General features: G+C 32.6%; 1 protein-coding gene across 1 annotated transcript in view; it reads right to left on the reverse strand.

Annotated features, from left to right (window-relative positions):
* Positions 1–23,156, reverse strand: part of EPHA7 (EPH receptor A7) — a 339,108-nt gene that overhangs the window by 130,481 nt on the left and 185,471 nt on the right. The gene's annotated exons all lie outside the window — the stretch shown is intronic.

The following is a 23,156-nucleotide window of genomic DNA, read 5'->3' on the forward strand; positions in this document are numbered from 1 at the left end:
TACAGTTTTCTTTTCCTCCCTCCTCACCCCCCAACTAATGGATGGGGAGATAAATTTAGGAAGAAACTGTCAGCAGGAGCAGAAGTTTTCTTGATGCAAGTCTTAGGGTGGACAACTGCTGTTGTGATGGGAAAGCACAAGCTTTAGGGCAGCCGTTTCTCTCTATTCTACTAATTTCAAGTTTCCAGTGCTGCAGAAGACTCTGAGATTGAGATCCTGAAATGTTACCCTTTGCCTGAGCATCTCAGTAGAGAAGGCTGATTTACCAAAAATTATATAGAACTAAACAGGGCTAGAGGCCAGACATTTATATATCTTTAAAAATACCCCATAAATTATATTCTACCATATGATACACATGTTATTTATCTCCATAAAATATTTTCTATAGACTATTATGAAAATGAGTGTTAATTCCTTAAACCCACTGAATGGCATGAAAGTGAATAAACTGTATCCTTGCTGGAACTAACAAACCCAGAGATTTTAAATATGCCATATCAGACAATCAAAAATTAGTTGTACTATAAATACAAATGTGTGTGTAATATACAGAATGTTGCAAGATTCAATATGCCATTGAAGATGATTGTAACAATGTATTCACTTTCTTTTAGTAATCTTATAATTAATTTGGTTTCCTTTATGAAATTATTATTCAATTATATACCAATTTCTTCCTTACACAAAAAGACACATTTACTGTTGGGGAATTAGTACATAAAAACTATTAGAACTCTTGCTGCCCATTTGCAGCTCATTCTATAAGTGATGTTCATTGTCACCAAACAATGTAATTGACTGCAAACATGTAACAGTTTATTAGTAACAGCTAAAGCTCAAGGACTAATAATCTATAAGAGTAAAATTTACACACACACACACACACACACACACACACAAAGGGAGATATATATGTTTTATATATTATAGTATGTTTAAAAAATCTTTTTTTGCGTCATCAGCAGTTAGAAAATCATAAAAGTTAAATACTTTAAAACTTTTTAACCCCCACAAAGTCCCTGTTATCCTTCGACATTTAGGGTGGTGCATTTACTAAATTGGTGTAGATTGTATTTTTTAAATACTAAAATATTCTTGAAAATAAGAAACCTTGTATTTATTAACTAGAATGGTCTCATATTTTTAAATAACAATCAAAAAAAGTACTTTCACCCCATATGTTAATGAAAGCAAAGAACAAGGCAAGGATGGGTTAATATTGTCATGTTCCACTCCCATTCTCCTGTTTTTTCTTTGTAAAACTATAGATGGATTAAATATAGATATGTGTGTACACATACGTATATATATATGTATAGTAATGCATGATCAATGCAGAAAATATAAAAATCATAGAATAATTGAAAGAAAACTAAACATAGCCTATATCCCCACTGGCCAGAGGTGCAACATGGTAACAATTTCACGTATAATTTTCCAGTCTTTCCCTAAAAATAGTATCGCACTACTTTGAGCACTGCTTTTCACTTAGCCTAAAATTGTAAAAATTTTCCCATGCAAACAATTATAATTTAATGACATGATTTGAGAGTCTATATGACACCTCATTTTATGGATATCTCATAATTGTCTTAATCTCCTATTATTGCATTTAGGTTAATATTTCCTTGTTCAGAGTCAAAAGTCTTCTTGCTTTGAAAGAGAATCCCACCCCCACCCTCAATGAAAATTACTTGTCGGCACTTAACTCTTAACTGGCAGTTAACTGAACACTGGATAAGATACATAATCTTTGTGTTCTGCTATATAGAAGTTAACCAAATAACCTCATTTATATGTTTAACCTTGTCTCTTCTATTTACTAAGAAGGTAGGATGAGCCAGGTAGGATGCAAATTGAGAAGGACATAAAGAAATATTGTTCTGTGGTACCTTACAATCTAATGGGGCATATTACAGTAAAGCTGATGCACACTGGAAACCTGCCTGACCAGGAGGACTGTGGACTTGTGGGGAAGGGGACAGGAAGGGAGTGGAGGACGATGAGACTAGAAGTCTTTCAAAAAGAGATGACAATCTAGGCAGAAAATTACCATATATTAAAATCACAAGGGGAAAGAAAGCATTTAGGATACCTCGAATTATTCAGCATAGTTGTATAATGGCATGAAAATAAGCAGAGGCAGGTTAAAAAGAATTTTGAATAAGATGGCAAGAAGTACCTTGGTAACTACATGAAGAAATTATATATTTTAAAGAAAGTCATGACATGATTGAACTTGAATTTTAAAAAACTGCTCTGGAAGGTAAGTGGAAAAAATACTGAAGTAGAGTAAGACCAAATGCAAACAAATAAATTAGGAGGCTACTGATATTCTCTAAGGTACACAAGGCAAGGACTTACATTAAAATGGTGGCAATAGGATGGCGAATCATTGATTGGATAGATTGAAGAGATTTTAAGGACGTAGAATCAATAAGTCTTCTGGATGATTTCCAGCCTCATTTACCAAAATAGAAATACAGCAGGCATTTTTTAGAATAATAACAACTGTAGCTGACATTTATTGATTGCTTACCATGTGTTAGACAGTGTGCTAAATGCTGAACTAGCATCATCTCGTTTTTATGCATATTTATTTCCCACTGTCTATGTGCAAGTGCTTCATGTATATTAGATAATTTGGTCCATACCCAATCTCTTGAAATAGATGATGTTAACATTTCCCATTTTGAATGTAGGGAGACCAAGGCCTTGAGAGATTGGTAGTGAATTCTGGGCTGGCACCTCTGTGTATCTCCAGTCCAGAAGAAATATGTTTAACCATTATTTAATTACTTTCATTGGGTTATGTTGCCAATATGAAAGATGTCTTAAAAACTCTACTGAAAATGAAATATTTATTAACTTGTTATGAAGTATGTGTAACAATAAAGATGCATTCAACTTCTCTTTAAAGGGAAAAAGGAAGTGAAAAACAATAATAGAACAAAGGCTGAAAGATTAACTGACATCAAAGTATATAATTAATATTCAATTTAATTCTTTAAGTAGAAGCAGCTTACTTTAAGAACTATTATTTTATTAGAACTTGTGTGTCCACAACACTATTCAAAAAAAGAAAAGAAAAAGAAAAGAAATTGGAGCCAGAGAAAGGAAAAACTCTTTCTTATAGAGTAAAACAAACTATGAAATATAGAAAAAACAAGGAAATTAGAAAACTGACATTTTACAACTTCCAATGTAGTAAATGATTCCACTTGATATTATCAATGGACAATAAAACACTGGGTACAAGATTGTCAGGGAATTGAAAATTATAGTGTCTCCAAGTATCACTGCATAGTTCACTGATTAATTAAAAAGGGAAAACAATAAATTTACATTAGAAGAATCTTGTTTACATAACTTTAACCAAATCATCAAACTTAGCATCACAAATAAGGGGACAAGTTGACATGATGTGATACCAGAGAAAGTAAACCACATCACACATGTTGCAACTCTGCCAAAAAATTTAACTTGACTCTAACAATGAGGAGACAGCCCGGCAAATCTACCAGGTGGCATTATTCTAGGAAGTAACTGATCTGGGTTCTTAAAAAGAGTCAGTAAAGTGAAACAACAAAAAAAACAAAAACAAAAGAAACAAAGGTTGTAGATTAAAAGGGAAGAAAAGAAATATGACAACCAAACAGATATGGAATCTTTAATTAGCTCACACATTGGAAAAAAAATCAGCTATACAGGTGAGTCTAAGGAAACTGGGAAATTGGCATATGGACTATTTATTAGATAAACTTTAATATATATCTATGAAAGTTCTTGTATTTTAATTATAGTATTATGTTTATGTAGCAGAATATTTGTGTTTTGAGAAATACAGTAGCATATTTAGGTGTTAAGTTGAATTATGTCAGCAACTTACTTTCAAATGATTCCTCCAGCAAAAAAATAATATATATACATATATATCATATATAACATATATGACATAAGTACATATGTAATATAAATGTATTATACACACGCACAGGGGTGGGGAAAGGGGGGCAAATATAAATGTGGCAAAATTTTAAAAACTGAAGAGTCTGAAGACCATTAGTATTTTCATTGTGCTACTCTTCCCACTTTTCTGTTGGTTAGACATTTTAAAATTAAAAATTATAAGGTGAAAATTAATTTTTCAAATGGAATTAAAAAGTCACTGCTTGATTGGTAACATTATTAATTTTAAGTGTTTTTGGCAATCTATAAACTCATGTAAATGTATCTCTCCCTAACACTTTTATCGCGGTAATCTATAAACAAAAAGCACTCAAGAAATGTTTGTTGAACTAAACTGAATTGTTTTTATATCCCAAACATCTTTCCCCAACCGCCTTTTTAGTACTGAATTCTTGTTGATGCCAATATTTTGTGTTTTGTTTGATCATCTACTCTCAATGCAGCATTGAAGAATCTCTAATCCCCCTATATATTATATTACTGTCAGTTTCATAATTTTTCTCTCAGTAAAATGCCTTAAATGTTGGCAATAATTTTAATTGTCAAGAAATACTTGAATCTAGCCTAATAGTACTTGTTGTCTTGCTATGAGTATATTGCAATGAGAGTAATCCCTCTGGAATTTTATACCAGACATGAACCCTCAAAAGGTTCATAGAGATTCCAAAACATTCATCATCTCTACCTTGAGGGTAAGAAAGGTCATTTCATGTATAAAAGTGGGAATGGAAACTTTAGTGTCATCTTCATTTGAAAAACTACTAATGTGATACCACTGTCTAAGAAATAAACAAACACAGAAATTTGGCAATAAACTAGAAAACACCTCCCAATATTCAAATGATGAGATATAATTATATAGTGTTAAAAAGAACAAAATAGAGCATCTTGACCTCCTCATGTCAAGTTTTACACCTTCAGCGAGCAAGACAGAGGAGGGTCAAGGGAAGTAGCATCAATAGGACAAAACACAAGGAACAATTTCCTCAGTCACAAAGGGAAAGATACAGATAAGAAAGGATTTATCACAAAGCATGTTGACCTGAAAAAACTGTCTATATTTTTATGAATATTATGTAGTTATGAATGATTATATTATATTCATAAATATAAATAACAGAAGGAAAGGAGAAAGGATAGAAGGGAGAAATGGAGGAAGGGAAAATAGGTCAGTTATTTAGTATTTAGTTACCAGCTAAAAAAGCAACAGAATAAAATAATCCACTACTCTAACCTATCACTTCCTCATTTAACTTCTGGCTAATTAAAAATAGAATAAGTTAAACTCTTCATGGTTTAGGAGACAGAAAAATCTGAAACTAAAAAACTAAGATCTGAATTGTAATTAGATTTCAACCCATTATAATGTTTACACTTTGGAGCATATCAGTCAGCACTAGACACCATTTCCTTAAACATAAAATCAAAATTGTTATAGAATTATATGGCACAATCTAAATTTTTAAAAATTATATAGTAGTCCCCTGCTCTACAGAAAAAGCCATTTTTACACTCAATTCCTTCTATCTCAGGATTCTTGCACAACTGTCAAAAAAGCCACAGCTATGCTGACAAAGCAGTGCAGAGTAAACTCCAATCTACACATAACTTCAAAGACCTGCAGGTATAGAAAGTGAAAATCACCCACTTTTCCTGACCTCAAACATAGGTCAAGCTTTGCTAGAAATCCTTGACCCTTATAGTAAGGTAAGAATCAGAAGTAAAATCAACCATGCCCTCAAAGGGATAGTTACCTTTTCCGTTGCCCTGTGTGCTTTTGCCCGGCTGCTTCAATAGGAAAAGATGGGAAATGTCAGGCCACGTATTGCAACTGCCAGTTTAATTTTCTCTCCAGATTGACACAAAGGTAAAAACAACTTCCATGGCTCTCAGTTATAGATATCACTATTCACCTGATGATTCTCTAATTGATTATACTACAAATAATCTGTCCCATATTTTTCTTTACTTTTTTAAAAGGAAAAACAAACAAAACACATTTAAAACTGAATATTATCCATTCACCTGATTTTTCCATAAATTGCTTCTTGAATATACAAAAGCAGCACAGTATAAAATTACTACCAAGGAAAGGACTGACTTTGGGGGTTGCTTAAATGCAAAGTAATTTCTTCCATATTTAAAAATATTAATATAAGCATGCGTAGCCCTCCTTTATACAGTAAAGCACTATTTATTATTTTAAAACATGTCTATTTTGATATCATATATTTCCCAGGTAAGGTCTTCAAAATAAATTATAAAATGTAAAATTAAGAATTAATTTTACCTAAACTGTTTCAATTTTTCATTGAAAGTGAATAGAAACATCTGTATTGGGTATAATTATTTAAAATTTATGTACATTTATTTCTAAATAATTTATAGCAATCTCTTACTTTACAGATCACAAAACTAATACTAGTTAGGACAACATATTTCACTTCATTTAATAATCACATATGGCAATAATAACAATAAACTCTGGAAAAGGATGCTTTGATTCCACAGTCCGATTGAATTTAAAGCTCTTTGAAACTCATTTTAAGACCTGTTCTAGCAGGTCTTAATCCATTCTGAAGTGGCATGATCTGTTTAGGCATCTTTAATAACCGTCTATCGGCATCTTGTCTCAAACCACAGCCCTCAGCAACTGTGGCTTTCTGACAGGAATCTAGGGATCGCAATTATTTCAGGCATTGTTTGGCTCCTAAAAATCTGAAATACAAATCAGCATTGTATGTAAATACAGTACTTTGTATAATGTTGAGTGATGTTGCTCAATTAATGATTGTTATATGTATATATGAATGACGTTTAGTACCTTCCTAGTCTCGGAAGAAGTTTCCAACTCAAACAATGCCTCTAAGAATAAGCTGAAAAACGCTGTGAGACGACACTAGTGTTTCAAACAATTCACCAAGGACTAATTTTAGAAAGTTACCAGAAGCCTAATCACATCATAATACAGTGATTCACATAAACAAACAAACAAATAAACAAACAAACAAATAAATAAAAGCCCTGTACTGGGCTAGTAGGACCTAAATGGACTGAACTCTGTAAGCTCTAAGGGCAAAGGGCTTGAAACTTAACAGCAGCATGAAATGACACTGGTTTCAAAACTTCAGTGTTACTAATCTAATGTGACTTCTGCAGATCATAAAATACAATTGGCCTTTCGATTTAGATCCAAACACCTGGCTAAATCTATTAACCAGTGATTCCGTGAAGCAAAATCTACTGCCATTTAACCAATTCTTCCTTATTTTTCTCTATTATGAAAACTTTTTGAATGATATTTCTGAAGAAATCAAGAAAATCTACAACAAAATAATGTAAAAAAATTAAGCAAAATAACATCTGTACTCCAGACAGCTTTTCACAAATGTTTATGGGCAGTTAAACTATACTGCGTAGATCATTTAGAAAAAAAAAAGTCTCCAGAATAGGAAGCTGCTACCATTTCTGGACTATATTTGTCTGTATTTGTGTCCACTGGATTTATCAGGAGAACACTCAGTACAAACCAATGCAATTCAAGAGATTTGAAACTCACTTAATTTAGTCCACCCTCCTACCCCCACCACCATCAATGCTAACACCACTAACAACAACACAACTTGTAAAGCCATTCTTTGTCAGAGTACTGTTTTGAAAATAATTGAAACGTTGGCAGAATTTAATATCTATATGTGCTGATAGTGCATACAGTTCATACACAAAGCTACAATTCTAGTTCTTGCGTTTTGTATGTACATCATTGTTAAATCTTGCAGAAGATAATTGATGAAAGAGAGAGATGTCAGAACTCAGTGAAGTTACTAACAACAAGGATAATTAATTTCTCTTTGGTCTTTGAGAATCGTTTCACTTAGAAGAGTGCTTAGATTCAGACAAATATGGGGGAAAAACAAGAACTGACTAAACACATGTTTGGTGTCTTTGTATGATTAGGTTCAGGAATACTGCCAGGAGAAAACTTTGTTTATGATAGCATCTGATTTCAGTTACTTGCAAAAAAAAAACACACAAAAAAACCAAAACGATGAAAATATGTTACTGATCAAATGCTGTCTTTTCAAGTTTGGTAGAACAAAAAACATGTCCATTCCTTTATTAAGTACAAATAAACAACACTGATGAGGTGAACAAAAGTCAATATACAGATTCCAAAAAATTTACAGCTGTTTATTTTCAGTTGAAATATGATTGATGTCAATTAGACGCAGATCTGTGCTGGTGATTCTCATAAAATCCACCATGTCAGATGGTCACCTTCCGTGGGACTGTTTGAAAATTCAACACTATGCTTTAATGTATCTTTTCCCTAAATCCTTAAATTCCATACATTCTTTGAAAATGATTGTTTTATATTTATCACAACTATTTCCACTTTTGTCAGAAGTAATGTTTTACTTACAGTGTACAGGCACTACTTAATATTGTTGATATAATGGGGATTTATGACCACTGCTACATTATAACCTTCATTTTGGGGAGGATTTTTTAAAAAGTATTATGGAAGATCCTTCAGAGTGAGAATATGCACAGTATACAATTTAAAATATAATCCTCAGTAAGAAAAACATCGGAAAATCTTGATTTATAGACTAGGGAAGACTATAACATTGTAACAGATATTACTAACTAGAAAGAAAAGCTTTTAGACAATGCTTTAAAAATGATAAACAGAACATAGCCTTTCCGACTTGCTCTCTAATGAGACTGATCCACTTTTTATAATCATAAAGAAATATAGTCTGTTTCACTATGTTTTGAATGTGAACTAGTAACTCAGAATTTTCTTGAAATTTATATTCTTTATTAGAAAAAAAATGAATCTTCTTTTTCTATAACTAGACACTGTTGCAGAAACTAAAGGAAGCCAAGAGCTCATTCTGCAGTACAGTCAAGCTCTGCATGTAATATATCATGACATGTAAATGAAAGTCATACAAAGTTAAATTGGTGTCAAAGTGGTAAATCTCCGGTTATTGTGAAAATCAACAAAAAATATGGAGTGGCTAAAAGATATATAGTTGCTTACTTGACCATCATTGAACACTCATACACACACACACACACACACACACACACACACACACGCTCTCTGTCCATCATTCACTTTTTGAAGTGTCAGATAATATTATTTCTCAAATGACACACAGGGTTTCATTTGCTATGCATAAGGTCAGTGACTATCAGCTTCATTTACACTTGGCTGAGAATTGGTTGGTGTCAACAGTAGAGGCTTAGTTCCTCCACTAAACAGGGTTAGAATCTGACAGAAAGCTGCCACTGAAGAAGATGGATGATCTTCCTGGCTGACCCTGCTCCCCTGAAGTGCCATAGTTTGGGTCACTTTCTATCTCTCCAACAAAAGACCCTCTCTGAGCTTCCCAGTAGCCTTCAGCTTTATTGGTATTAACAGGTCCAGACATTTTCATCGATTGTATTCTCTACCTTTTAAATACAAGAGCTTGCCCTTTTTGGCTAGCTAAACCTTAGCACAGATGTCTTTTTTCGTAATTGCATCTCTGCTATCTATTGGAAAGGATGTAATCAGACAGGCAAACATCATGTCAGCACAGAAAATGCTGAACTACTTATCTCAGTTTCCCAATGTCATTTTAATGAAAGTGATATGTCATGTCTGTAGAAATTAACCCTTAATCTCTAAGTATACTTCTAAATGGAAAAATCAAATCTCATGTCTATTTGATGACTAACTAGTATATAAAATAATTATGCAAAACTATTCAGCAGGTAGGAAAAAATTGCTTCTGAGTCCCTTTATATAAGCAGTATTGACAACCATACTTTAAAATAAATGTACTTGAAACTATTCTACATAATTTTCAGAACTCTATTTTGCTTTCTACTAGTGGCTGACATTGTGAAATATGGTCTTCCCTGACTGAAATATACATAAAAATATTTACTATCTAACAAGATGCTGTAACTATATAATAAATTACGTGTTGCTTTGAGATGCTGACTGTGAGCTATTTTAATATGTTGGAGATTTGTTATTGATATTTGAATAATGTGAAAGAAATTACCTAACCTCAAATTCAAATGTTCAAAAACACATATGCTAAAATGATGAAAAGTTCTTACAAATAGATTGACAAAAAATGAACATTTTTAGAATGTATGGATTTATAACTCAGAAGGTCTAAAATATAATATATAACTGCCAATGTTATTTACTCCACAAAAATATAATTTAACATATTTGCATATCTAGAATTGCAGAGTTAGCTAATAAATATGTGTATATATAAAATATACCAATCCGAGTACTAAAAAAGAGAACTAAAAATAAATTTCACAAAAACGAAAATAAGTATGTACAAATTCTAACTCAGGTTAATAACCCTTTTACTAAGTTGCAGACAAAATACAATATGATCATTTTCCTCTACTTTGAAATAAAAACTATTAAGTCCATTTTAATGATTCTGAATTCTGCATATTATATTCTAGTGCTAATGCTTTCATTCAAATTGAGAAAATTAACAAATAGTTGAAAATAACTATTAATTAAAATCTCTGCAGCCATACATTTTGATATATTATTAACAACCATCATTAAAATAAGTATACTTAATATGGTTGAGGAATCCATTAAAAATATATAATGCTCATAGTCATTCAAGGAGAAATTCAAGAACATAATTTATTTTTATTTTTAATATCATATAGACTCAACATCAATGACTCTTAACTTTTATTCGTTAGGTAAACAGTATTTCCCTAAGAAAAATTCCAGTAATTTCAATTATGTATATGCAAAGCAACTATCCATTTCATTTATTTATTTATTTATTTATTTATTTATTTATTTATTTAATCTTTTTATAAGGCAGAGTGAACAAAATAAAATATTCTCCTCTAAGATGTGAGCCCAAGCACCAGGGATCTGGATTTTTTAATCAAATAAGTTATTACTATTATTTGATAATTACGATGTTAAAAATCTAAAATTCATCTTAAAAATATCAAATTCTAAATACTATGCAATTTTTTTTTAATAAAGAAAAATAGCAATGAGCTTCCTCATGCCTAATCAGACCCAGGATGGTTTTATGTGTTCAACTGACCACAGCAATCTGCCTATGTAGATTCTCAGCAGCATGTCCATCAATCAGTGTCAGCATTCTATCAGACTCCACTCTGACTGCAAGTGACAGTCAGTTAGCTGTTGACAGTAATGAATAATAAATAATCATGCCCTTTTGGTTTACATGAATAAAAAGTATATTGTTTTTCTGTGTAGATTAGCCTATATACAAAAGCAGGCTTTTGTTTTGTTTGTTTGTTTTCATCTCATGCATTAGGAAATGGAAAGAAAAAAAAAAGAGGCTGTAATAAAAGATGTACTTAATGTGAACTCTGGTATGCATCAATGTTTTGTTTTTCACCAAGTCAACCCATGTCTCAGCTTGTATCCTATAAGCTTAAATGAGCTGTATGCACAGGATCCTGAATATTTATGCTCTGTTTTATAGACCTAATATGTAGTTTGTTGTCTCTGCAATAGATTATATGACAGAAAATCCTTAAAAAAACTAAAGATCAGAAGAAGTTGTGTTAGTATCCTAACCTTGCTCCTTTTTTATATTCACCTCAATCTGCATTCCTGGCAGGAAAAACTATTTACATTATTACTATACTTTTCTTTATTAGTAAGTCTTCATCGCTCTCTGATTTAAACATACCGTAACAGAAACTGTTAAAGCTTTTTGAAAAAATAAGGATTAAGAATTTTAACTGATTGGGCATTCATATATACATCTTGACTGAGTTCCTTTATGGTATTGACTGATAGAGGTAATTCTAAAATTATACAGTCACAGTCCAAATGTTACAAAAGGGACTATAAACTTCAACATTGATTAAAGTGTACTGTTTTGTTTTTTTAGCTCAATAATAACAAGTCAACATTCAAATTATGAAAGTTTTGCCATATATTCTGATTTGTGACCTTTGTTTTTAAATTTACCATTTCACCTTGCCATTATGAAACTTTCTTCTCAGTTTAATATTAAAAGTTTGATTTTAAATCTTTTGTAAATAATGAACATTATCAATGATTTGAAGAGGCAAAAACTAGATTTCCTATTATAACTAATTAAGAATTTTACCAGAAATGTAAAAGGATGGATTATAGATCAAAACAGAAAGACATACCATTAGATCAGAACTTTGCAATGATAATGAATAACAGTTATTAATAAGGTTCAATATTTTAATAACTGACCATTAATTTAGATAACATTGAATTATAAAATGTAAAATCACTGTCATGTAAAGAAGGTGAAAGGGCAAAATGTTGCCAGCTATATACTTATATTTCAATAAAGACACAGAGCAGAGAAGGAAGATGTACTTTCATTACTTTAATCCATTTAATAGATGGGAGGGTATGTCCTAAAAAGTTTTAAACCAGGGTGTTGTGAAGAATTTTCTAAAAAGTAAGTGAAAAGCAATTACCAAAGTCTATGAGCCACTACAGGAAAAGATCAAGGAGAGGGAGAAGGAAGAGAAATCGGAGGGAGCAGGGACGGCAAAGGACATCCCCCTTCCCACACTGAAGGATGAAGTGCGTTAGAAAGAAGGATGACTGCACATACAGTGGCCTTGTGAATAATTTTAAAATCAATGGTAAAGTAGTTTGAATTTGAAGTGAGAAACAATGTTGTTTCATTGGAAAATTTTACAAAGGAGGAAATGATCAAATGTTATGTTCAGCCTTGAAAAACACAGTTCTCTCATACATAATGTCTGCGCAGAATAAACATGAGACACAGAATGATGCATGGATGAAATAGCAAACATAGTAAGTTCTTCTCAGGTTTCCTTTGCGAACTAAAATACTGTCTCATCATAACTAACCTGAAGCCACATGTTTTCCCAGCTCCAGATCACAGCCCAAATGTCTAAGCTTGGCATGTGTTAAATTTAAAGGTTAGTTTTGGAAAAAACATTTTTCAGAACCCTGGCTCTCCCTCTGCCCTTACAACGACTGAGGGGCTAAAGTCTACAGCCTTCTCAGAGGAGATCTAGTAAAAAACCACAAAGCTAAACGGCCAAGTTTCTGCTCGCTCCCAAGTTCCAGGTTTCTAATAATGTAAGAGCCATCCACTGTTCTCATTTTAAAATACTTACATGCAATATCTACCACGTGCTATTTGCTACATTTACCTTTTTAGAAGCTGGTAAAATTTTACAAGAATTGAAAGAAAAAAAAAGAAAAAAGGAGAAATTTACTTTATCTTATGGTAGATGAAATCTAAATAATCTACTTGAAAATAAAGAAGCAAAAGTCTGTTTTTAAGTTTTTTGCTTTGTGGAAGAAAATTTAAAGACATTGCTAAGGCAGCTATATTTGTTTTTTCTTTGTAAAATATTCAATAATCCAAGAATATCCTATATGAGTTTCCAGCTTCTTTGCAATTGTCAATTGAGTTTTCTACAGTAAAAAAAAAAAATCTTAACTATTCAGCACTTACAAATTAAAAGATTAGTGAACAGCAATTTAGAAATCTAAAATAAATGTGGGTCAAGGACAAAAATAAACTGAAATTTTTTGTTCGATTATGTTATCTTAGACCTTTTTCCTCTGGTGGGGGTTTTGGTTGGCAGTGTTAATGCCTCTGTGTTTGTGTGTGTGTGTGTGTGTGTGTGTGTGTGTGTGTGTACATAGATAAGTGTATATATATATATATATATATATATATACACACACACATACATATATATATGTATGTATGTATGTATGTATGTATGTATGTGGGTATGTATGTTTTATGTGTGTGTAACATTCAAGTAGAAAAAAATGGAAAGAATAAGTTCTGATTTCACTTTAGGATCTGTCATGAATGAACTGTTAGAACTATAAATGAGGTCTTTGGTTGTCCCATTTCCTTAGAAAAAAAAAAAAAGAGAGAGAGAGACCAAAACTGCCCTCTCTAATTTATCTTTTGTAATCTTTGAGTTACACTCAAACTCTAAGAATTTATGATTCTAATTTTCTTGGACAAGATTATACCCTCAAGGAGTACAAGAATGTCCACAGAACAGTTGTGTTATAATAAACTTATGTATTTGAGTGGGTAAATCAATTCTTTATTTAATCCACCTGCTAGTTTAAATTATTGTCATTAATTAATGAGATTAGGTAAATTAATGACATTAGGTATCATTGCCTACATAGGAACTGGTTTACATGATAGTGAACTACTATTAAAATAAACAACAACATATAAATCATTTGAAAATATATGGTATAGTGAACTTACTAATATTCAATTTATTTTTCTCGGAATAAACTTTGATTATACCTAGTATTTCTTTAGGTATATTCTATCCCTCCAAACCTGCATCCCTCTTACTCTGCTCTCTTTGAGAAAGAATGGTCTTCTTAAAAAGTAGAGTAGGTAATATTAACATAATAGACTATTGACCAACTTTAATAAATAATAAATTAAAGATATGCAGTTAATAATTATATCTGATTGATACTATACTTTTTTAATAAAAGCATTCCCGTGCTCCCTTCTCCAGATCTAGGTATTCCATAAAAGCCTGTAATTCCATGGACAGTACCCAACCCTACAAATATATATTATGTTATTTCCTGTATATATACATTCCTATGATAAAGTTAATTTATAAATTAGGCAAAGTGAGAGATTAACAACAATGACTAATAATAAAATAGAACAATTATACAATATATTGCAATAAAAGTTATGTGAATGTGGTTTCTATCTCTCTCAAAATACCTTATTGTACTGAACTCACCTTTTCACTTAAAGGAAGCACTTTCTGGCTTCTCTTTGGCATGTCTGAATTGCCAGCATCACTACTCTTCGGCTTTAGGGCCATTGTTAATTAAAATAAGGTTTACCTGAACACAAGCACAGATGATCTAATGACTGAGATGGCTACCAAGTGAACAGAGAGCAGGCATCATACACAACATGGATATTCTGGAAAAAGGGATGATTTACACCCCATACAGGAAAGGGTTGGCATGAGATTTCTCATAATAACATGCAATGTAAAACTCATAAATTGCTTTTTTCCTGGAATTTTCCATTTAATATTTTCAAACTATGGTTGATTGTGGGTAATTGTAACCGCATAGACAGTGGATAAGGGAAGACTACTGTACATAACATGTAACCATTAAAATATTTTCACACTACTATACACCAGAATGTATTTCCCTGGTTTTCTATGTCATTCATGGGCCCCCGACTAACAAAAGCAAAATAAATAAGTAAACCTTTCAAAATTCTTCATAGGAACAGAGAATTTGAGAAAAATAATACACATTTGTTTTAACAGAGATACGTATTATTGAGTTCCTGTGAAATTGTGCTATTTGGGATTAATACTGTGACATATACACACAAATTCTATAGCTTTTAACAAAGTCGATATCACAGGTAGAAAACAGAAAATAATGTGTATACGTCACTTATTTGACCTCACTCAAAGATTGTTTTTGTTAACAGTTTAAAACGAAAAGAAATCTCAAATAATATATATGCATGTAACCTTCTACTTTCCGCTATTAACACTACATGGATATCTTAATAAAGACATGCCTCCATAACACCAAATTTGTAAGATATTGTGCAGAGGATGGGATAACTTAAATTCACTGGAATGTGAGAAAAATTAGAATAAAAGGATTTTCCGAAATTTTCCTCTCTGACTCATTCATCAGCTACTAATGCACATAGAGAAAAATATATACAAATTTATTGCTGGGTCAAATTCCTCTCTTGAAAATAATATTTGTACAAAATAACTACATTATATACAATATCATCATAAATTAAGTATTTTGTAGATTATATAAAATATTTGATAGTGACAATTATCTTAGAGGAAATGGCTAGAAGTGGGATACAAAAAAAAATCAAATTCAATGCAATATTTTAAGGTATCATTGATTTGTACTATGACATTGCCTACCTATTTCAAAGTAATGCCAATTTAAATTTCTATTACAAATATAGAGCGGCCATATACTTGTCAAAGTTAAGATAATTCAAAACATTCTGAAGTCATATACTGAGCTTATAAATCATAAAACATTAAATCAGAAACATTAATTTCATATTTCTCTTTTTTTCTCACTTTCATCAGATCTTCCTTATTCATGTCTTTTTTAAAATTTATTTAATAGTTACCATGTTCAAGGCACTGTGAGTACATACATACAAAGATGAACAGAAATCAGTATGATTTCAAATGAAGCATACAATACACTAGCAGGAAATTGTGATGATTCTAATTTAAACATCACAACGATCTTTCCCCATTTTTTACTTTAAGGCATTATGAGCGAATATCTCTGTAAAAGACATAAGAAACTGATAACAGCAGTTGCTCCTGGGAAAAAGAACTTTGGGACTGGAGCATATAGGGAGGGCACTTTTCCAGATCTATGCACATTACCTATTCAACAATGTCTTAAAACAAGTATTATGAGCTTCTAAAAGCGAATAATTTAAAGAATATGACCAAAAATTGTAATGTGATGTAGTTATGACTCAAATAGCCGAAATATATTTGGACATGATACTGAATGTATGTACTTTCCAATTTATAGAGTGAAACTTTAGCTTAGGAATTGATTTTTCGGGTTTTGTTTCTATTATTTTTACTTGTTTTGCAATTCAAGAAAATATTACAATGTATATTTTGGAAGCAAACATAATCTTATAACAAAAGTCTCTTTCCCATATAACATTATGATAAGTATACATCAAGACCTTATTTTAGTAATTTTGAATTCTCTGTTCAGACATAGATATTAGTGAAGAAGGTGAATGAATGGCTTTCATTTCAATAAAAGGGGGAGATGAAGTTGAAAAGACACAGAAAGATAGTGACAAATAAAATGGGAATACGTCAATGAATAAATACAAATAGTTATATTATTTTCATAGAAATAAATTCCTGATATTTGGAGGAGATTCTTGTTCATGTCTGCTAATTATTAGCATATAATCTTGCTATATATTATGAGGTTATGAAATATAATAAAGGGATCTCATACTTACAAAGCTTAAGACTAATCATATACAACTAGTAATTAAATGGTAATATGAATTTGAAATAAAAATATTTAAATTGGCAATGACAGGTAGTGTATGATTAAGTCTTTTAAAAAGCTGATAAACATTTATTGGAAGGCTTATGTAGTACAAGGAACTATGCTAGCTATTAGGTGGATATATAGAAAACTGTAAGTGTTGGTTGTTAAGAAGCTTAGAAGCTATAAAAGGAAATTACAAATAATAATTAAAATCAGATAGCATATGATGATTCCCAGAGAAAGGGCAAAGTATTTATAAGTATTCACAAGGAGAGATCATTTAACAGGGGATCAGTGACATTTAATTTGCAATTGCAAGTAAAGGCAAAATTTCCACAGCCTGAGATATGTTAGGTGGCACTGAAAGTAGAAAAAAGCAAGGCAGAGTTCCGGTCAAGATGATGCAGCAAGTAAACGCTGTGCTTACATTCTATCCCGACCACATCAAAATTACAGCTAAACTACAAAACAACCATCATTGAGAATCACCTCAAATCTTGCTGAACCAAAGCCCTACAACTAAGGACATAAAAAAGAAGCCACATCAAGACTGGTCGAAAGGGCAGAGACCAGGAACAGGCTGGTCCCACACCCACATGTGGCCATTAAAAATCAGGAGGTACATCTCAGTTGCTGAGGTACCCCACAAAGAAGCAAGGGGTCTCAGCACCACATCAGAGGGTTTCATTGCCAGGGAGAGAAATCCCCATAATTTCTGGTTGTGAAAACCAGAGATTGTGGCTGAGTGAGACAGAGGGTGGCTGGAGTCCCAGGTGCTCCTCTAAAAGGACTTACCAATAGAATCACTTGGAATTACTGGCTCTGAGTTCCAATGCTGGGGCAGCAGCTAGAGAGGTGACAGGGACATACAGGAGGGAACTGTGTTGTCTGACTTCAAGACAAGGGCTGGAAGGGCAGCATTTATCCAGATGGAGGAGCTGGTGGAAACAACTGTTTCATTGCTGAGCTCTCCTGCTTCCCAGGGTGCAGACGCTGAGTCTACATCAACAGGGCTAAAACCATTTGTTCGCCACGCCCTGGTGATTCTGAGACCCCACCCCACACAACTTTTGGGCACACACAGCTGCTTCCAGTGGCTTTTTCATACAAATCACCTGCCTTGACTTACGCTGCAGACTTTCCTAGGTTCTCTCAAAGGTTCGTGGAACCCAAACATGCAGCATCTGGCTTGAGCATGTCCCGTACCTATGGCTGAGGAGACCTAAGACCTGTACTAGCGTGAGCCAACCTTGGTTCGCAGCTTGGGGTACTTCCAAGCATGGTGCGGGCAGTGGCCATCTGTGGGTTGCTTTGTGGCTCCTGCCGGGTGGCCACAAGTGGGGCATAAGCTGTGGCTGAACTTGACCTGCAGTGGATCCCCTCTCAGGTGGCCCTGGGTCTGGCGCACCGAGTGTCCAGTTTTGAAACGAGATGAAGCATCACCCAGCAGACTCCAAGGACGACACACCCAAGAGGGGGGTTGGGCAGGCACCAGAGTCCTGCTGAGGCAGATCCTGTACTTGTAGGGTTAGTTCCTGTTTATCTGCTCCACTGTAGCCCCAGCTGGTCCTCACAACCAATGAGCCTGAGGGTCAATCCCTCATACTGACATGCAAATAGCAACCAAAACCCAATTATAAGAGGAGGGCATACACAACCCACATGAGGGGCACACCTGGAGTGCATGGCTCAAGTGACAGGGAGACTGTGCCACTGAGCCCCACAGCACACCTACTACGTAAGTCCATTCTACTAAGACAGAAAGAGATAGTAGCCCTACTTAATACATAGACACAAACACAGGGAGGAAGTCAAATGGGAAGAAAAGAAACATGTCCCAAATAAAAGAACAGAACGAAGCTCCAGAAAAAGAACTAAACAAAATCAAGACAAGGAATCTGCCAGATGCAGAGTTCCAAACACTAGTTGTAATGATACTCAATGATCTCAGGGAGAACTTCAACAGAGATAGTAAACATAAAAATGGAGATTTAAAAAAACATAAAAAGAGAACTTAAAATCCCACCATTCTGAGACGTTAAGTGTGACATTTATGCTCCCATCTACTCTTGTCCCTATGCATATTCTGCATAATTCTGAATAATCAGTGTAAAAAAAATTATTTTTTTCATTCAAAATTATTAAAAGAACAATTTAAAATTCCTGTCTCACATTGTTGATATTTTAAGAACTAAGTTCAATCAAGGTGATGCACTTAACTTTGGACATTAAGGTTATTTCTAATACTTCAAATTATATACATTGCTGGGAGGAAAAGGTACGTGAAAAGTTATTTTCTTTTCTTGAACTATCTTCTTAGGTAAATTACCAAGTAGGAGATTACTAACTTAAAGGATATTTAACTATCTGTGGCCTATGAGATCTATGTTCATTCACTCACTGCCATGATTTTTCTTTACTTGGCAAACTCCCTATTGCATTATTAACAAACAAGTAATAGCAACTATTCATTGATTATTTGCTATGTGCCTGATACTAGTTTTAGGGTGTAGCGTGCATTATTTCATTCAATTCTGACAAGAACCCTTTGTGGGACATACTATTTTTATTACCCCTTTTTATACTTAAGCAATTTAAGAAAAATTATCCTAGTTTATGCACCTGGTATGTTGTGGAGTCAGAATTATAAAACTTTGCAACTCTAGTATCTGCACTATTAACTCTGTAGTGCATCTCACATTTCTGTATATATTTGATTATAAACACTATAAACTGTTAAGACTCATGTTATTGTGAAAAGTGATGGTACAAGCTACATGCTACTTTTCTGTGGAAAATAAACAAACCCCAAAACTAAAAGACATGGTTTTCAAAAATCTAATCGACACAGAAATTTTAATAATGCCACCAAACTGAATAAATGTTTTAATATTGAATTGCATGTTATATGTCAATAAATTATATAATATTAAAATAAGGACAGACCCATTAACTTATTAATAGAAACTATTAAGAAATAACTATAAGGGAATTTCTATAACAAAAATTAGAAATATATGATTACTTGAATTCCCCTTTACATGAAATCATAAAAAAAAAAGAAATTTCAAAATCTTCGTTTTAATTCAAAAATTAAAATTAAGCAATATAAATAATGGAAGCAGATCACATCTCTGAGTTCTGATATATGTGTATGTAAACTGCATTATGTCTTTGGGTTTTTTACAATTAGGGTGACCATGTATTTTATCTTCCAAATCAGAACACTTTTGAAAGCAAAAAGAGACAGTGCTAATAAGTAAAAAAAATTATCCAAGGCAAACTAGGCATATGGTCACTCTACCTAGAATAAAGTTTTATCATTTCTTTAATAACTAAAATCCACTGGTTGAAGTACCAGACAAATTTTAGGAAGCACTGTAATGTAGTGGGGAAAAAAGACTTGAATCGATAAACAGGATCCTGGATTATCATCCAATTTTGTTCCTTATTAATATCCGTGAGCTTCAGTTTATTCCGATGTTGAAGGAGAAAAAAATAATACTTTCCACCTCTCAATGGTGTGGTAAGGATTAAATGAGAAAATGAATATGGTTGTTCAGTATAAACTGCAAATTACCTATTCAAATCCAAGTTATAATACCAAACTCCACACTTTGGCAAATAATATTCTTTTTAAATTGAATCAAATTGTACAAAAATTTCAAAATATATTTCAGAATACAATTTTATTAGTCTTCCGAAAACAGTCACACATGTAAAATATAATCTGCTCTCAATTTTTTAAATGACTACTCTTTTATCTAAGAAATTATATGGGTTAGTTTGCATAAAAGTTGTGACATAACTTATATGGTAGTTTTTTAAAAAAGGACTTTTTGACAATAAAAGCATGTTAACTAACTAGAATCATATATTTTTAAAAGACAAAAAAGAGAGTTTTCATAACAGCACTATACTAAGAATCAGAAATTCTCCATACGTTAGTATACTTGAGAAATACTTGGTTTTCAAATTTGAGTTATTTTTTTCAAAGTCACAAAGGAAGAAAAGCTCTTACATCAACTAATGAAAACTGTGATCGGTTTTCATAGTTGTTCGTATTTCAAATTATACTCTAAAAATATCACAATGGGCAGCCACCCTAGAAAGTGCCCAGATAAACTTGACCTTAAGTGGTTCACCACTCTCATTTGCCTAGGGGCTCAACTAGCATCCCCACCCAAACACTTTAGTTTTCCTCAATATGGGACTGGAATTTGTCTTCAAACTCTGAACAGAATCACTGAAAGAAAACGGGAGAAATACTATAAAGGCAGTCCTGGATTGATTCCAGGGACAAGTACTCTCACAGATATGTGTGAGAATTATGCCAAGGAGGGAATGTTTTTGCAAATGAGCATAGTGCCATAGTCAAGTATAAAGTATTTAATTCTTTTGTAAACATCACAAAGCTTAAAAATTAAGAAAGTCATGTATAAAACAATTTACTTGCAAAATGCACACATACTCTTTCAGTTGAACGATAAGAAGGCATCTTAACTCCTTTAATTGTATTTTTTTAATGAACTTGTACTATTACTATCGAATTCCACATATTCCAACACATAATTAATGTCGATGATAGTGAAGTAATTTTACCTTATTTTTAAGTACCTTAGTGTATTTTGCAGGTGACAATAATTTTGGTATTCAAATGTGGTTCCAATTCTTGAAACCAAAATAAATGAATGTGAATAATTTTAATAGTACCACATTTAATGAGGTGATTTTGTTCATTTGGAAGAAATTGTAGTCTTTTCTTCACGGCAAATATATCTTTTTACCACAGTTTAACGACTGCTTTTCTTACTAACTTCTATACTTAGAAATACAGAACTTAAACAGCTCCCGTCAGTTTTTCTTAACAATTAAATGTAGAAATCATATGTGTTAAATTACACAAAATGAAACAAAAAAATACTATAATTTTCTTTACAATCTTTAAACACTTAAAAGAGCAAGACCTTTAATGCTATTTTCTAGTCTTTTCTAAGACAAATTTAATTGTGCACTTTTACCTGTATTCCTGCTTTATTTCTTATATTTCCTATTTTTAATTGTGCTAGTTTTACATTCCATTTTCACATCAACCAAAATCTTCATGTGACTAAAACCAACTGCTTTTATAGCTAAAAAGTAATGTAAAGAACTAAGTAGTATGTTCTTAAGTTCTTCTTATAACAGTTATTGTTGAATCCACCATCATTTTTAAAATTCACCATCATTTTCAAATAACTGCTGTTAAACTCTAGTCAATAAGAACTTTGTCTTTCATTAAACTGATTAGCTCACTAAGAATATATCTATACTCACCCAGTGGAATAGCATTCTGCCTACTACTAGTAGTGGTACATCTTCAGTTTTTGATTTCCATATATACGGGAACTGCAGGATTTTCTACTCAGTGAGAAATACTGCCAGTGACAGAATGGGGAGGAGGACAGTAGGTAGACAAGTATGACTCCTTCAGAGGGTGTCAAAGAAGGCTGCTAACCTGGCCTGTGGACCCTGAACCTACCTATAGCTTCTCCATTTACTTTGCACAGAGCTCACTTCACAGTGTCAGCTACGGCAAGGATGGGAATTGAGTGCTGGGTCATAGGTATTTTATATGCTAGCGACCTTCCACATGAAGCATTTAACTCTTCAACCAGGACAGAAAAATATATGTGCTCAGTTACTCCGTCTAAACAGTATGTCCAGTAGAAATAGAATGTGAGCCACATATGCAATTTTTAAATTTCTAGGAGCCACATTAATCAAGTGAAAATAAACAGTTGAAATTAATTTTCATATTATATTTTATTCAACCCAATTTATCTAAAAGAATATTAATGATGTACGAGCATGTTACATTCTATTTTTTGTATTAAGTCTTTCAGATCCAGAGTATGCTTTATACTTACAGCACATCTCAATTTTGAATAGTTACTTCTCAGAACCTAAAGAGCCACTGGCTACTGAATTGGATAGCGCAGATATAAATTTTTTTTTTTTTTAAATTATCATTTCCTTAAATATTCTAGTAGAATGAGAATTTTATGGGAGAAGT

The sequence above is a fragment of the Rhinolophus sinicus genome, linkage group LG05 (genome assembly GCF_036562045.2).
Source record: "Rhinolophus sinicus isolate RSC01 linkage group LG05, ASM3656204v1, whole genome shotgun sequence".
In the NCBI taxonomy this organism is placed as follows: Eukaryota; Metazoa; Chordata; class Mammalia; order Chiroptera; family Rhinolophidae; genus Rhinolophus; species Rhinolophus sinicus.